Raw genomic sequence first — 16,884 nt, forward strand, 5'->3', positions numbered from 1 at the left:
AGAAACACCTAAAATAAACAAATGTTGGTGTGAATAACTGTTTCCATTACAGCCCATCTGCTCTCAAGATTTATCACATTATTCTGCAACAGAATTGGTTTAAACGTATTCTTTCTGAAGCATTCGTGGAATGAAAGGTTTGCATAGATACAGCACTGGGGGGAAATATTTCAGCATACCATGACTTAGCACTTCAAACATTTATGAAGTATATCCACACAATGCCTGTTGTTGATGGGGACTGCAATCTCCATCGTCCCTAACTAGCAAGACCAGTGGTCAGGGATGATGGGAGTTGTAATCTAACATCAGCTGGGGATCCAAGTTTGAGAAACACTAGAATAATGGGCAATCAAATAAAATGAAGAGGGTCCAGCAATAATCAATACTGCATTGATAAGTAGTGCTATGGAGGTTGCATGTTACGTCCTGAAGATGAGGTTTTATTCTTGGGTGGGGGGTACATTTCCTCCACCCACTAAATAAAGCTATCTACAGTGGTACCTCGGGTTAAGAACTTAATTCGTTCTGGAGATCTGTTCCTGAAACTGTTCTTAACCTGAAGCACCACTTTAGCTAATGGGGCCTCCTGCTGCCGCCGCACCGCCAGAGCACGATTTCTGTTCTCATCCTGAAGCAAAGTTCTTAACCCGAGGTAATATTTCTGGGTTAGTGGAGTCTGTAACCTGAAGCGTATGTAACCTGAAGCGTATGTAACCCAAGGTACCACTGTATCTTGCTTTCTACTGAGGTTTCTTTTTGCTGCACCACCTAGAATTAATCTCTGGCTTTGCCAGTATAAACACTTACATGTTTCTCTTTAGTGCTGTCCTCTACCAGAAGGAAGTTGTGTGTTTCACTTAAGACTGGAGGAAGACATGGGCAACTGTTGGATTTTATACCCTGTTGTAACAGGGAGGGCTTTTCTACTCTCTGCCTAATTAAAGAGCCTGATCTTCTTCCTCTTCCTCTTCCTATGTATGCTACAACAGCAGCAAGAATACTCATTGCAAAGTATTGGAAGACACAAGATTTACCCACTCTGGAAGAATGGCAGATGAATGTGATCGACTACATGGAATTGGCAGAAATGACTGGCAGAATCCGAGACCAGGGAGAAGAGTTGGTGAAAGAAGACTGGAATAAATTTAAAGACTATTTACAGAAATATTGTAAAATTAATGAATGTTAGAAGGATGTTGGATAGAAACTAAGTGGTTTGCAGCTGTAATGCTTTAGGAGATACGAAAAAAAAGGTTTACAAATGGGTAAAAGCTTAATGGTAAGGATTTGCTGAACTAACAAATTGAAGTGGAATACAAAGAAGGGAGGTATGAGGAGGTCTGGGGAAATAAGCGTAAGGAAGATATGTTATGGAAAATTATTTGTTTTTTTAACTGTTTTTATGTTGTATTTTGTATTTTGTTTCTTTTTATTTTTCATTTTCACTGTTATACTTTAAAAACTTTAATAAATATCTTTTGGAGAAAAAAATAAAAGGCATTGCCCTGCTGTGTATTTTGGAGCATCTCAGAAGGGGCATTCTCTCCTGTGGGAGAGAGGAAGGGAAATGCCTATTCACAGACAGCTACCCATAGATTTGTAAGTATTTATACTGGAAATAATGGACAGTTCTTAAACAACAACCTGAAGCACACCTTTTTATGGGGTTATTTGATAGGCTAGTTAATTTAGTGACTAAACCAGGGGTGGGAAGCCTATCTGTGCAACTTTTCAAAAGACCACATGCCAATGCTGGAAAGGGCTAGAAGCAAAAGTAGACAAAGCAACAAATATGAAGTTACATTTCGACAGAAGAGTAGTTTCTAAGCATGTTATTTTTCACCTAGGTGAGCAAGAGGCATTTTCAGAGTTTAGAGACACATTCCAGCCAGGCAAAAACATCCAAGCAGAGTCAGTGAGTGGGGTGCCCTGGGGAGATTAGATTGGCTGGAGAGGGAGGTGGAGTATGAGGAGAATCCCGATGGGCATATAGCAAGTCCTGCAGCAGTAATTTGCCACCCTAGGATGTGGCCTGTCTCTTCCCTAGGTAAAAAGGGAATTAAGCAAGGCAAAACTCCCCTCGTTGGGAGTAGGTCTATTAAGAGTTCTCTTGAGAGGAATTCATCCTTCACATCTAAAATGCAATTTTATTCAGTCGGCACACATTATTCATTATTAAATAAGCCTAAATCTTTTATCTTTCTGTTTACCATTTGCAAAGGACAAACTGAATTAAACCAGCAGATAACTGTCAGCAAGAGAAGAAACACAAAAAGCAAATGTTGTGCAAATTTATCTTTTTCATTTAAGAAGTGAATATATACATTTTTATTTTTAAAAAAATATCATGGGCTTTGTTGCATTCCTGTTATTCTGACTTTATGAAAATGTGACGCTTTAAAAAGTATTCTCTGTGCCAAATGATTGTACAACAGGAAACATCTAGACATGAAGGGAACAATCTGGTGGAAAGTTATCCTGTGGAAGCATCACTTAAAGGAGCTGGTTGAAAGTTTTGCACCTGAAATGTAAGAGGGATGGTGCTGCTAGCCAAGAACCTCTTAGCAGCTTCACCTGCCACCTTCCCAAGCCAAAATTGCTTTTTCATCCCTGGCCAAATTCAAGACTGCACAAGCCCTCCTCTTCAGGGCCACACAGGATGCAACATTAACTGTTCAAATGTGGTTAACTTGCACATTTAAAAATAAAAATAAAACAGCAGCTGAGGGTGGCAGGGTGAACAGTGTGAGGATCACTGGCACCACCACCCTCCCGTATACAGTGGTTCCAACAAAAAAAACACCTCCCAGATTATATTTGCAGCAGGAGATAAGTCTCCATTAGTAGCGCTGGCACTAGATCAGGACCCAGGAAGCAAAGACAGGTCAAGCAAAACTCAGGTTCCAGCAAGGCAAGGTCAGACAAAGCAGACAATAGGTTCAGATAAACAAGAGCGAGCAAAGCAGAGATCAAGGTCCAAAAGGCAAACAAACAAGGTGGTAGCACCTTGAATAGGTCCAAGTGGTGCCTAGGCTGGACATGAGGCAGGCTGAAATGTTACTCCTGCAAACTCAGACCAAGCTTTAAGCACATAAGAAGAGCTATGATGGATCCGATCCATTTTGTCATAGTGGCCGACCAGATACCTATAGGGAGCCAACAAGCAGGGTCTCCGTGCAACAGCTCCCTCTCCACTTGTGAGTCTCAGCAACAAGTATTCAGAAGCATACGGCCATCCTCCATGAATTTGTCTTATCACCTTTCAAAGTCATCCAAACTGGTGGCCATCGCTACATCTTGTGTGAGAGAATTCTATAACTTGACTATGCACTGTGTGAAGAAGTCTTAAACAGGGTTGCACTTTCCTCTGAGCAGCTACCCCCTACTCCATTTTACAATTAAAGGACCATTGTCTCAATTGACTCCAGTGGTTCAGGACAGTCTGGAGTTTTCCCATGACCTCTGAGACTAATGAAGACAATTGACCTCTTCATGCGGTGTCAGCACTGAGGCATCATGGTCTTGTGACTGCTGGTCTTGGGATCAATGAAGAGGCAGGGACATTAAAGGCTGGTTCTGAGGGCAATTCATCTTCCTGCACTGAAATGTCCATGATTTCTCCTCTGGGAGTCAGGACCCTGAGCCATGACACAAAATATCATATACCTACCCAGTTGCTCAGCTCTTGAAGAATTATCTATAAAAATGTGTGAGCTCCCTGTGAATTGGGTGTGGAATCTGTAACTCTCTAGATGTTGCTGGACTGGAACGCCCACCTTCCTCTGGGCTGACGCGAGTTGGAGTTTAATAGTATATGGAGGGCCACAGGTTCCCCCTCCCTGTTCAGTTAAACATCGCCGCCTCCGAGCGTATAATAGTCCACATAGACCAAAGATATTCAGACATCTCCTGCCAACACCCCTCATCCCAATCAATTTGTTCCTGAGATTACTATTTTAAAAACTTTCCATTCTTTCAAATCATGCTGGTAAATAAAGTTTGTGGGAGTGTGCCTGTACAACCCACTCCAGCTTTGGGCCTGTTGTGGATTTAAGCCAAAGACACACACACACACACAAAGTTAATCCACTTCACCATCAGCCCCTCTGGGGGTTCATAACTCAACCATGAATGTTTGTTTTGAATTGAAACTTGTTATGCAGGTTTTAGGCCTAGGAGCAATTTGAGAGTGGAATGAGAGAACATTTGAGCAGGAGTCTTGCACGTTGGCTAGAGGTTCTGAGAAACAGTGGAAGGAGGATTACTTCTAAGACGATGAGAAACAGGGAACCCTTACAATGGTATCTAATACCATGTGGTTGTTTCATTTAAATGTTGCATTATGCATCTACCACAGCCAATCCATCTGATTTACGCTTAGAGCTCAACAGAGGAGAACAATTATTTCCTTAAAATGTCGGCTTGACACAACGTACAAATGACTGCTCACAGAAAGTTGGGAAGGGCCATAGCTCAGTTGTAGAGCACATGCACTGTACACAAAAGGTCCCATGTTCAATCCATAACATCTCCAGGTAGATCTGAGAAAGACTCTAGTCTCAAACTCTGTGAAGAGTTGATGCCAGCCAATGGAGACCAGGGATAGGGAACCTGTGGCTTCACATATATGGTTAGACTCCATCTCCTATCAACTTTGACCATTGGCCATGCTGGCTGGGGCTTATTAGAGCTGGAGTGCATTAACAAATGGAAGGTCACTGGCTCCCAATTACTAGTATAGACAATTCTGTGTTAGCTGGTCCAATGATCTGACTCAGTTTAAGGCAGCTTCCTGTGTTACTAATGTTGAATGTGTCTATTCATACATATGTATCCTAATAGATCCCTGGCTGAGGATCTTTGGAAATTTTTAACTAGGGTCACATTTTGTGTGAGGAGGTCAAACTGCCTACTGTCAGATGCAGTCTTTGGTTTCTAACGTTTCCCAGTTATGATGACTCCTACTTAAATGTTGTTGTGGTGGTGATAGTACTTAGACTGCAATCCTGTAGGTACTTCTTTGTATTCGCTGAATATAATTGAATTCAATGGGGCCTTATTTCTTAGCAGGACTGCACCATAATTTAAAACTCTAATTATATTGGACTTTCTTGCAACTGAAAACACTGGGAGTTTCTATCCCTATCCTCTGGCACTTTCTCCAGGAGCCACAATCATATGGATGGCTGCCAATGACTCAAGTGTGCCGGCTGCTTTTCACAAAATATATTGTCTCTGTTGGGTACTCATTTGTATAATCCAGTAGAGAAAATGAATAGTGTTCACCAGCCTCTTCAAGAGCGAGCAGGTCTTCTGATTGGACAAAGTGGAAGCAACAAGCACAGAGCCTTAAAGGAACTGGGGCTAAAACTGATGTCCTGGAACATAGCAGGTTGGCATTCAAAGCAGAATAATAAAAGCTGACAAACTGTTTGGAGCAATTTGATATTATTCTGCTACAAGAAACATGGCACAATGACTCTAAAATGCTTAACCGATACAAATGTCACTCATTGACAGCCACTCCCACAACAAAAGGTGGTAGGCCCAGTGGGAGTCTAGCATGTTTCATCTCCACAAAGTTGAATGCAACCACAACAGCCGTGATTCCATGTAACCCATTTGCAGCTGCTATCTTGGTTATAGTTTTAAAAGTATGTTTAATGCTGATTAACGTCTACATACCACCTTGTCAAAAAAATCTGTAAATACTATCTGGACAGAACTAGAGAATTATATAGAATCCCTGGAGTCCCTATATCCTACTGCAGTGTTTATCATTGCAGGGGATTTTAACGCACGTATGGGAGTCAACAATGTAAATTTGTACACCCATTACAATCAGATTCTGGAACCCGATATTTACTTAGCTGGAGGTACCTCCTATCTGTCTAAAGATCATAGATGTAATTATTCAGGGCTTTGTTTGGCCCAAATTGTAAGGCGGGGGGACTTGCTAATATTAAATAGTATGATAAAGGAAGATTGGCCCGGAGAATATACCCACTTTACAAACTATGGAGGCAGTGTGATAGATTATATTGTGATTTCGCAATTTGCATATAAGTTTGTCATGGAGTTTGAGGTGGGCCATAATATTGAAAGCGATCATTTACCTCTAATAATGGTACTATGCCCAGTATTTAACAATTCTTCCCACAAAACTCAGTTTATCTATAATGCAAACTTAGGTGTGACTGCAGGCAATAGAATTTAGTGAACACCAGTACTCAATCCAGCGCTGACTCGCCTTCTTCATACAAATGACTTAAGGGCTATTCATACTGCTATCATCTAAACTACCTCTGCTGCTGAGACTATGAATTTACTTAAGATCTTGACTGACAGGTTGCAAGACCACTTGAGAACTGAGATCAAGAACAGTGGCTCAAGAAGATCAATGGGATCTTCCAGCTGGTTTGACAAAGAGTGCAAGCAGGCTAAAAGCAAACTGAAGAGAGTTTACCATAAATATAGGAACACTAATTTACCCCTCTTAATTAATGAATGTTTCCCTCAGACAGAAGTATATGTCTGTCCCTTCTGCACTCCAGCTCACTGGATCCCACAACAGGAGAGGGAGAGAAAAGGGGGCCCATAAAACCTTTATATTAGCTGGCCCCTCCCTGAGTATAAAGCAGTAAGCCAAAGAATGTGATAGTGTACTTGAACATCCTCCCAATTTTTAATTTATAGCTTCACCTTCCTTCTCCTCCTCTTTCTTTCACATTTGTTTTTCCAGTGATTTTGTATTTGAAATGAATAAGTTCTTATGAGAAGACTGACAGGCTGTATGTGTGCACTTTATTTTATATTGCATTGACAACATTTTTGAACTCCAATCTAGAAAAACACATGAAAAGAAAGGAACTGTCCTGAGAAAAATGTGCAAATGGAGTCCCCAAGCTTCCATGTTTTGTAAATGCATTTGGGGGGGGGGGGAGAGAAATATAGAAGGATCCATGCCTGTGACCAGACAGCAAGATGAGCTAGAGATACATTATGTTATAAAACAGATTGGGGAATGATTTAGAGAGGGAAAGTGACTGGCAAGGAATTAAGTGATCACCTGACCTATCTCTGTGATAGATTGCAGCCTCTAGTGGCTACTTTTCATTTTAAAAATATCATGTGGAAGTCATATGAAAGCACATCATTTGGTCCTGAAGTAATCAGTACTGTCCTCATAATCTGCAGTACTGATGGGAGAAGGACCAATGTGAGGCATTCTTAAGGCTACAGAAGGTAAATGTGTCTCTGGTACCCATTGGGACTAGTAGGACAAAAGGCAGGGAGCGCAAACTGCAGGTGGAGCTAGAACCAATGGCAGGCAGAGCCAACTAATTCTAGCTTTTTGTCCCTAGCCTCTTCCCTGTTGAGTTCTACAAGGGCATCGTGGAGACTAAGGCAGAGGAGAAGGAAGCTGACAGGCAGATCCACCCCTTGTACTGGCTGTAAGTAGGAAGCTCGGCAGATGGGTGCTGGCTGAGGGCAGAATGAGCTTGGTGGTGCCCTATCTGCCCTAATAAACTAGCCTTCACTTGTCCAGGGTGAGTTGTGGGAAGAAGCAGTAGTTCAGTGGTATCTCAGATTACATCGCTTCAGGTTACATACGCTTCAGGTTACAGACTCCGATAACCCAGAAATATTACCTCGGGCTAAGAACTTTGCTTCAGGATGAGAACAGAAATCGTGCAGTGGCGGCAGCAGGAGGCCCCATTAGCTAAAGTGGTGCTTCAGGTTCAGAACAGTTTCAGGTTAAGAACGGACCTCCGGAACGAATTAAGTATTTAACCTGAGGTACCACTGTACATCAGTTCAACACATTACCCTAGGATACAACAACCCCAGTGACAGGCCACAGTTTCCTCCTTTTACAGATGAGTGACTGAAAGGCAGAGACTTTCTCTTGTGCTTGCAGTGCCTCTCCTCAGACACAGGCACCTTTTTCAATGATGCTTTACTGATGGGAGCAGGAATATTGGTGTGACAAGAACCTTTTTCAGCCTTGCCCAGCACATCTCTCTGGTGCCTCCTTAAGAGTGAGGAGAAAGCGGTGGGTGAATTATTTCTGACTAGGCTTAACTCCTCCCTCTTGACCTCCCACTTTCCAGGAGTAACCCCCCCCCCCAAGCATGCATTGCATACAAAACCTGTGTTGGGTGTGTCTTGTTATCCCATGGAAGCTATCAAAAGTTAAGTAAAGAAGAAATATATAACCAGTCAAAACTGTTGCAGCTTGCAAGCTGTGCAAGGCTGAGTGGTAAAGCATGAAAATGCTGACACTGTGTAGGTGTGGATTGTTGGTGATCTTGTGTTTATAGAGTTAATATGTATTTAAACTATGGTCATTTTCATAGTCTGTATGTATTACACCCACACCCACAATAAGACATATGCCAGTGGAGTGGACTGAACTAGGCCACACCTAGTTACAAGAATAAAGTTACCTTTTACAAAGAATACAGGGGCTAAATCCTAGGGTAGAGGTAGGAGCTGCTTAGCAAGCCTCTACCTCCCAGTTGTAATGGATGAGCTCAGAGTCTGAGATACGGCTCCTCATCTGATTCTTCTTGTCACATTTCTTTTTGCATTGAAGTAGGCTTGTCCATCAACTTCCTTCAACCCTGCGTCTGAGTTTGTATCAGATGTGACATAACTAGGGGTGTAAGAAGGGCATAATTTTCCATTCTGCCCTGTGTTTATTGCATGCTGTGCTGTTTCCATTCCGCTGCAGTTCACCTTTCACCAAAAACAATGTTATATGTCTCACTGCAGTGGTGAAAGAATGTAACTTGCATAGTTTATGGAGTAAATTATGTACATTGTGCAAATTACATTGTCATTACATTATTCTACCCCATTCATTTCAATAGGAAGGAAATGTAATGCTAATCAATTAGGCTTCATATGTGGTCTGAAAACAAAGAGGACAGCAAATACTGATCATATTAGCTGAACTGATTTCTGTTCTGGACATGGGATGAATAAGCAAACATCAGTAAAGTCTGCTTTCATCGGAATTATCAGACATCCCTAGACATAGCCCTGATACAGTCTGAAAGCTAATGAAATACCCCCAAATCCACATTGGGGCAATGCATTTAATAGGTTGTTGTTGTTAATCTGTGCATGTCCCGTAACTTTCTGCTAAAATCCTGTAGCTTTTTATCTCCCAAATGTTTTGGTGGTGGCAGTGTTTTTACACGCTTGTTGCTCTATAGCGCAAGAGTTCATCTCCAGACAGCAATAATGCATTAAGACTGGGGAACCACCCTAGCACAACTAATGAAGCAGAATGTTTGTGGATGCTCCAGTCAAAATCCACCACGAAGACACGATTATTGTGTCAATGACATGTTGCAAAATACCCCTTACCCCTTAAACAAAAAAACAAAACAAAAAACAGTAGTCGGGAAGGGGACTCTGAAGTGTGCAAGCTTTTGGGCTCTTCAGAAGCTAAATACTGTTGGCGCTAACAAAGGTGGGGGTTACTTTTAGGTGATAACCTAAGAGCATAATAGAAGCCTGCTGCATCAGTCCAGGGGCCATCAAGTTTCCGCATCCTGTACTCACAGTGGTCAAGTGGATGCCTAGGGGAAGCATGTAAGTAGGACCTGAGCATGGCAGCAGTCTCCCCTCCTCCACCAGCTGGTATTCAGAAGCTGCTGCCTCTTGTCAGTGGAAGCAGAACATATCCTAAGGTGATGTGATAGCTTTAAAAAAATGAGAAGTCAATGCAAGCTACATTTGGTTGGCAGTTTTATCCAGTTGTTGGAGAAATTACCTCCTCCAAGGATAAAGACCCATTTTCAGATGGTATGAGGATCTTTTCCTTCACTTTAGTAACCTGGTGCTGAACAAGCTACATTTGGCGTTCTCAGGTAGCTTCTGTTTTGCATATTTGTAGAATAGCTACTATTTAACATACTGGTCCTTTAAAACTGTTCACACCATGGGATTTTCCGAAATGATTGAAACTGGCATAATTGTTACTATTAAGCTAGTTAATGCTTGGCAGCTTCAGGAATTTCCCACTTTTAATGACTAACCTGCAGCTAATTACACCTCAGTAATATTTCTGCATGGCTCTTAACAGATACATCATGACAAGCTTGATGCTCCTTACCATGAATGTAGTAAAGCTTATGTGTGATCTAAGAATAGAACGTTCCCCAGGGGAAAAAACCCAACCCTTGAGGTTATTGGCCAATCTTCTGAGTGATATGTGTGGTTTCGAAATGAGGATGGAGGTTTTGGCATCATCCAAATTATGCCTTGGGATTCAAATACTGTACACACATCAACTGGAAGGAATTAGCAGCACACATGTGAACAAGTGTGTTCGTCATAACCACATGTGCTAGACAGAATATAGTTCCCTGGTAGGAAAGAGGAAATCTGTTAGTTTCACATAAAAGGAGAGCCACATAAACCACACTCTTGTAGATTAGATTAGAGGAAAAAGTGATCTTGCCTTTGGACTTTGTGTGCCAGTTACTATACTCTGCTACAATGCAATAACAGATTGTCATTATATATAAAGACCTACTAATCCTAACATTTTTATGAAGAATTCTTAATACAAGGTATGACCAGAAAGTTTGGTGAATGGTCACAGAAATCAGACAGCGAGAAATATTCGAACATACATGCCTTTTGTTGTTTAGTTGATTAGTCGTGTCCGACTCTTCATGACCCCATGGACCAGAGTACGCCAGGCACTCCTGTCTTCTACTGCCTCCTGGAGTTTCATCAAATTCATGTTGGTCTCTTCTATAACAATGTCCAATCATCTTGTCCTCTGTCATCCCCTTCTCCTTGTGCCCTCAATCTTACTCAACATCAGAGTTTTTTCCAGAGTGTCTCATCTTCTCATGAGGTGGCCAAAGTATTGGAGCCTCAGCTTCAGAATATGTCCTTCCAGTGAGCACTCAGGGTTGATTTCCTTCAGAATGGATAGGTTTGATCTTTCTGAAGTCCATGGGCCTCTTAAGAGTCTCCTCCGGCACCACAATTCAAAAGCATCAATTCTCCGGTGATCAGCCTTCTTTGTGGTCTAGCTCTCACTTCCATACAGGCCTTCATAGTAGGCCCCCTCTGATACAATGCACCATTGACGACGTTCGTAGAACTGTTGGAAATTTCTGGAGAAGTCCTCTTTTTGTACTGCTTTCAGTTCCCTCATCACAGCAGCTTGGACGTGTGAAATGTTGGAAAATCTGTGCAGATTTCAGTTTTGGAAAAAGAAAGAAATTTGGTGGTTCCAGATCGGGAGAATATGGAGGGTGGGAAAACTAAGTAACCTCAGTAATGATTTCACGTGGAATATGCAATTCTTCTGCCATCATTTGGATGCATAAACAATGATCCCGCATCAATAACTCACGAACTCTGTTGACATTTGCCACCGTTCTGCTCATCAACAGTCTGCCAGACTGAGGGTCATCTTCGATGGTTTGCCGCCCTTCACAGAAATGCTTAAACCACTCATACACTGTCTTTCGAGTTGCAGCTTCATCTCCGTACACAATTGTGAGCATTTCATGGGTTTCCGATGTCGATTGTATTTTTGAATATTTCACGCTGTCTGATTTCTGTGACCATTCACCAAACGTTCTGGTCACACCTTGTAGATTTGTAAACATTCCTGGAAAATAGCCATTGTGGCTAGCAGCCATTGATAGACATAAATTCTACTTCCGCTGCCAGAGACAGTATGCCTTTCAATATCAGTTGCTGGGACTCACAGGTGGGGAAAGTGTGCTTGCCCTCAGGTTCTCCTTGTGAGTGTCCCCTGGGGATCTGAATGAGCCCTGTGGCCTTTGGCTTGACCCAGCAGGTTCCTCTTCTTACGTTCTAAGAATATACAACTCCTACAAGATACAAAGTTTGCAAATTTGGTTCCATTTTCTGTGCACTATTAGTTCATCAGCAAGATTTGTCCTGCTTTGTCAGCATGTTGAGATCTGTCCTTTGTGTTTATTTCATGGAAGATGTGTTGTTTATCTACACAACCAAAGTCCATTGAGGTAGTAGAACCAAGGCCTGTATCTTCATGTTCCTTTCATTTAGTTTCATTCAGCATATTGTGCTCTGCCCCTGAGCTAGAGGCTTTCAACACATCTTACTACCATGCCAGGATAGGGAAAGGAGCTGCTGTTCAGCAACATCTGGAGCTGAATCCCACTGACTACCCCTTCTCTAGCTGGACTTTTTTTTGCTGAATTGAACTTACTTCAACCTTTATGGGCCAAACTAGGCAATACATTAAATGCATGATTGCATTGTTGTTGATGTTATTTTGAAGAAACATGGGTGTGTGGAAGGAATCCAGATCAGATCAAGACTGTGAAACAAAAATGGGAGTTTTAGCCCATTCCACATGCTGTTTTCCTGACAAAAATAGCCCCTACACCAAAGCTACTATTTGTTCTGGGAGAGAAGTAAATTTTGGGTGCAAACAGCAGCTTGGAGGAGAGATTTTCAACTGGAAAAAGACACGGGAAATCCTCTCCCCTGCTGTCACAGACCCAATCTGGATTTGCCCCTCCACCTGCTGTTTTATGATTCATATTTAATATATCTGTTGCTCTCGGAGTTCATACAGTGATTTTCATGCAAAACTTGAATTCCTTGGGACGGAGAGGAGGAACTGTGAATATATTGCACACTATTGCTCATGTCAGCTTTGGATAGTCATGCAAACCGTTCCACAAGTAAGGCTGCAATCCTATGAAAACCTTAGCATTAAAAAACCAGGTTAAGAAGAACATAGAATACATTGATCCTATCTTTCCTGGGATTGCACAATCCTACGGACTCTTTGCACCGTGAAAATAATGAACTTGCATTTGAGCAATACTGTTTTGGATTTCAGTGCATATGCTGGGTGGGCTGTGGGAAAAATTTGATAATCTCCACCTGATCTGGTCTTTGGAGTAAGCTGACCCAGAACAGAGCGGACTTGGTTTACTACGCAACTTTTGATAGCTTGGTGTGCATATAATGTACTAGTTTAAAACACTTGGATGAAAAAGAATTCTATGCTATACCAAAGGCCTTCAGAGCTGTCAGCTGATGCCCTTCTCCTCTGCAACAGCATCTGTTCTATAACAGAGTTTCTTTAAAATCACAAGATGATAAGATTTCAGAAATGTAATATATTTTCAATAAATTGTTCACTATTTCTATGTCACAATGCTTTCTATTAGCTGGGATAGCTCAGTCAGTAGAGCATGAGACTTGTAATAACAGGGGTGTGGGTTCAAGCCCACATTGGGCAAATGATTCCTGCATTGCAGGGGGTTGGAGTACATGACCCTTGGGGTCCCTTCCAATTCCACAGTTCCATGGGTCTACATGTACCTGTATGTATCTGTCTACCACCCTTGCATCTCACCATCAACTTACATTGACTCGGGTGGTAAAAAAAGATTTCAAGGTCTGATTGGCCTTCCTCAAGGCCTACAATGGAGTTTCCTTCTGGCAGAACCTACAGGAACTCCCCACAATTTCCAGGTACGTTCCGATGCCTCCAGCAGTCTGAGATTTGGGGTCTATTTCAGGGGTTGTTGTTGCTTTTGGCCATGATCTGATCACTGTTGGGAGCAGGAGATCACACACAATCTCACCTCCCTGGAATTCGTCCCCATCCTGGTAGCCATCCACTTTTGGTTAGACTTATTCTGCAACTTCAGGGTGTTATTCTAGTCTGGTGACGAGGCAGTGATAAGGGTTCTGGTAAAGCAGTCTTCTCAGTTCATCTAGATCCTCAGGTTGTTACAGGGCACTACTGAAATTTGAGACCCCAAAATCCGCCACTGTGTCCAGACACTCAGACAGGGGCTGATGGGCCATAGCTCCACCAAGGTGATCTTGAGCAAGTTGCCCTGATTTGGTGTGCATCATAAGGTAACCCACAACCTTGGTTAACACTGGCAAAATAATCAACCAGCAGATGGATTGGTTGGCTTGGGGTTGACACTCAATACCGATGCCAAAACCTGTTGACATCTGTTATCAATAAAGTTGTGGCCTGTTCAAATCCCAAGCAGTTGTCCTGTGCTTACTGCAATTTTGACATGCTTGGACCCCACCACCTGAACCCTACAATGAAATGTTCTTGCTTTGTAGCTCCAGCACTTTAAATCACAAATGCAGGAGTAAGCGCACCAGCCTTTGGTGAGGCTTGCAGTTCGCTGGATTTAGACCATTGATTATTTGATCTACTCAGGTCCTCAAGAGGTTATCATGATTTGCTAAATTTAAACCTAATGGGGCATCCATACACTGAATATATTCTTTTAGATGTAATTTCTCAGCATGAACAGCCTAAAAGATCTGAAGGTTCTTTTCTTCCCTGCTCTCTCTCCTGAAGAGGCTCTAACACAGAAGTAGACTGAGAAAACAATTATGCCCTTAACACATTGCTAAATAGCTTATATGTACAACATGTCCATGTCAACTTCAAAAATTAATTTACCTTTAAAAAAAATTTAAAAACAGATTTCAGAGCATGTAGCATCACTTTCACACTAGTGGTTTCATCATTAATGAGTTTCATCATTAAGATGATTGATATTCTTAAGCAACATTTTTCTAGACTTACAAGTTTCACAGGGATTGGTTCATTATTTATAAGAAACTACATATTTTATATGGTATTGGGGATTCGGTGTAATAACAAATCACTTTTGAACCACTTCATGACTTTAAAGTTTTGTTCTATGTTGAACCCATTTAGGTAGGTGCTTTCTGAATACATACAAGACATTAATGTAATTTTGAAACCTAACAACTACCCCCTCCCCCCCCCAAAAGCTCATCAGAGCAGGAACTATGACAGCAGCATTGAAAAACACCTTTTAGTCAGGGTGGGTGGTGATGGTGCGAATTTCATTGGCCCCCATATTAAACATTTTAGCTGTTAATAAATTCACTTTTGGAGGTAGGCAATAACTGATATTTGATTATTCTCATATATATATTCTGTTTTACAATTTAAAATACTCATTCTGCATCCTTAAGGTATCAATGACTTCCCTTCTTCTCTTTCCATGGTTCATTTTACATATCATAAATCCCTGAATATTTTACAAAAACTATACCATTCAGTATTCCATTATTGCATCCATCAAAACTTATTCACACTGTTGAATTTATCTTGATACTGCCAGCATTTTCAGCTGTACACAATTATTTCCCATATATTCCACAAACGTTTTCCAATCTTCTTTAAACGTATGTTCTTCTTGTTCTCTTATTCTATATGTTAAGTCTGCAAGTTGTGCGCATTGATTATTCATTTTTAGGACTTTTAAATAGGTCCACCGATGTGCACACCTTAAACCTCCTCGAGTCAAAACCTACCTTATGCATATAAAAAAAGCCTTGCAAAAGTGGAATTTTTTGTTGTGAAAGCTGCCATAAGAAAGAAACAGCATGCTTATTATTGCCCATCTTTAAGATAACTGGCGAGTAGATCTTATCTTGCCAGTCTCAAGGTCACTATGTAAAGCCATGCAATCCCTCCTTGGGAGAAATTTCCCAATATTTGTGTTCAGACTTGTCACTTCCCAGACCACAATGGAGTGTGGATGTCTGAAAGCCAGGAGCTGCCTGTGAGGCCTAGCTATGAGGAAACGTGGTTTCAATCTCCTCAGCCATGCTCAGGTGACTAGGGGGAAAGGACACCATATTTCTGGCCCCTACAGCTTCACATGGTTATTGGAAAGAAAACATCAGAAAATGATTGCCAATTATATTGTCTCGATCCTATAGACACATATTGCTGAAATTACGCATTGTGTGCCTGGCATCAATGTAGCAACAGTAGCATCCTGCAGCAGGCAAGTGGAGCATGTAAATTGCGCTATGCTGCTTGTCAATAGCAATTTCACTGGAAATCATTGCTAGTGACAAATATTAGGTGCATTACATCGGACTCATATAACTTCTGCTATGATGGCCAGACTCTTTTTAGTATTCAGCACAGGTGATTACAGTAATATCGGAACTCTCAGCACCTGATTCTTTGCCTCATGAGCTTTAGAAAAAGGCTTTAGCTTGGTGGTAAGAACACATGTTATGGAAGTGAGAGCTGGACCATAAAGAAGGCTGATCGCCGAAGAATTGATGCTTTTGAATTATGGTGCTGGAGGAGACTCTTGAGAGTCCCATGGACTGCAAGAAGATCAAACCTATCCATTCTTAAGGAAATCAGCCCTGAGTGCTCACTGGAAGGACAGATCGTGAAGCTGAGGCTCCAGTACTTTGGCCACCTCATGAGAAGAGAAGACTCCCTGGAAAAGACCCTGATGTTGGGAAAGATGGAGGGCACAAGGAGAAGGGGATGACAGAGGATGAGATGGTTGGACAGTGTTCTCGAAGCTACCAGTATGAGTTTGACCAAACTGCGGGAGGCAGTGGAAGACAGAAGTGCCTGGCGTGCTCTGGTCCATGAGGTCATGAAGAATCGGACATGACTAAACGACTAAACAACAACAACAAGAGCACATGTTTGCATGCAGAAGGTCCCAGGCCTGGCGGAAAACCCTATGTGAAACCCTGGAAAGCCACTACCAGTCAGTGCAGACAGTACTGAGCTATGGATGGGCCAACGGTCTGATTCAGTATAAGGCAGCTTTCTAGGTCTTTGTGTAAAGCCATGACACTTGGCTTGTGTTTTATTGCTCCTAGAGTATACATCATAGTTTGTATACTAAATGCAGTCAAACATATTCATTCCTAACATACTGTGCATGTTAGCTGGCTGAGTGACTTGAACAGGAATTGGAGAGTTGAGCTACTCTCATGATGTACTCAAAATTCATGCTTTCACCATGATAGCTACAATCTTATAATTCATTTTTTATTCAG

This window comes from Podarcis bocagei (assembly GCF_964188305.1).
Source record: "Podarcis bocagei genome assembly, chromosome: 9".
NCBI lineage: Eukaryota > Metazoa > Chordata > Lepidosauria > Squamata > Lacertidae > Podarcis > Podarcis bocagei.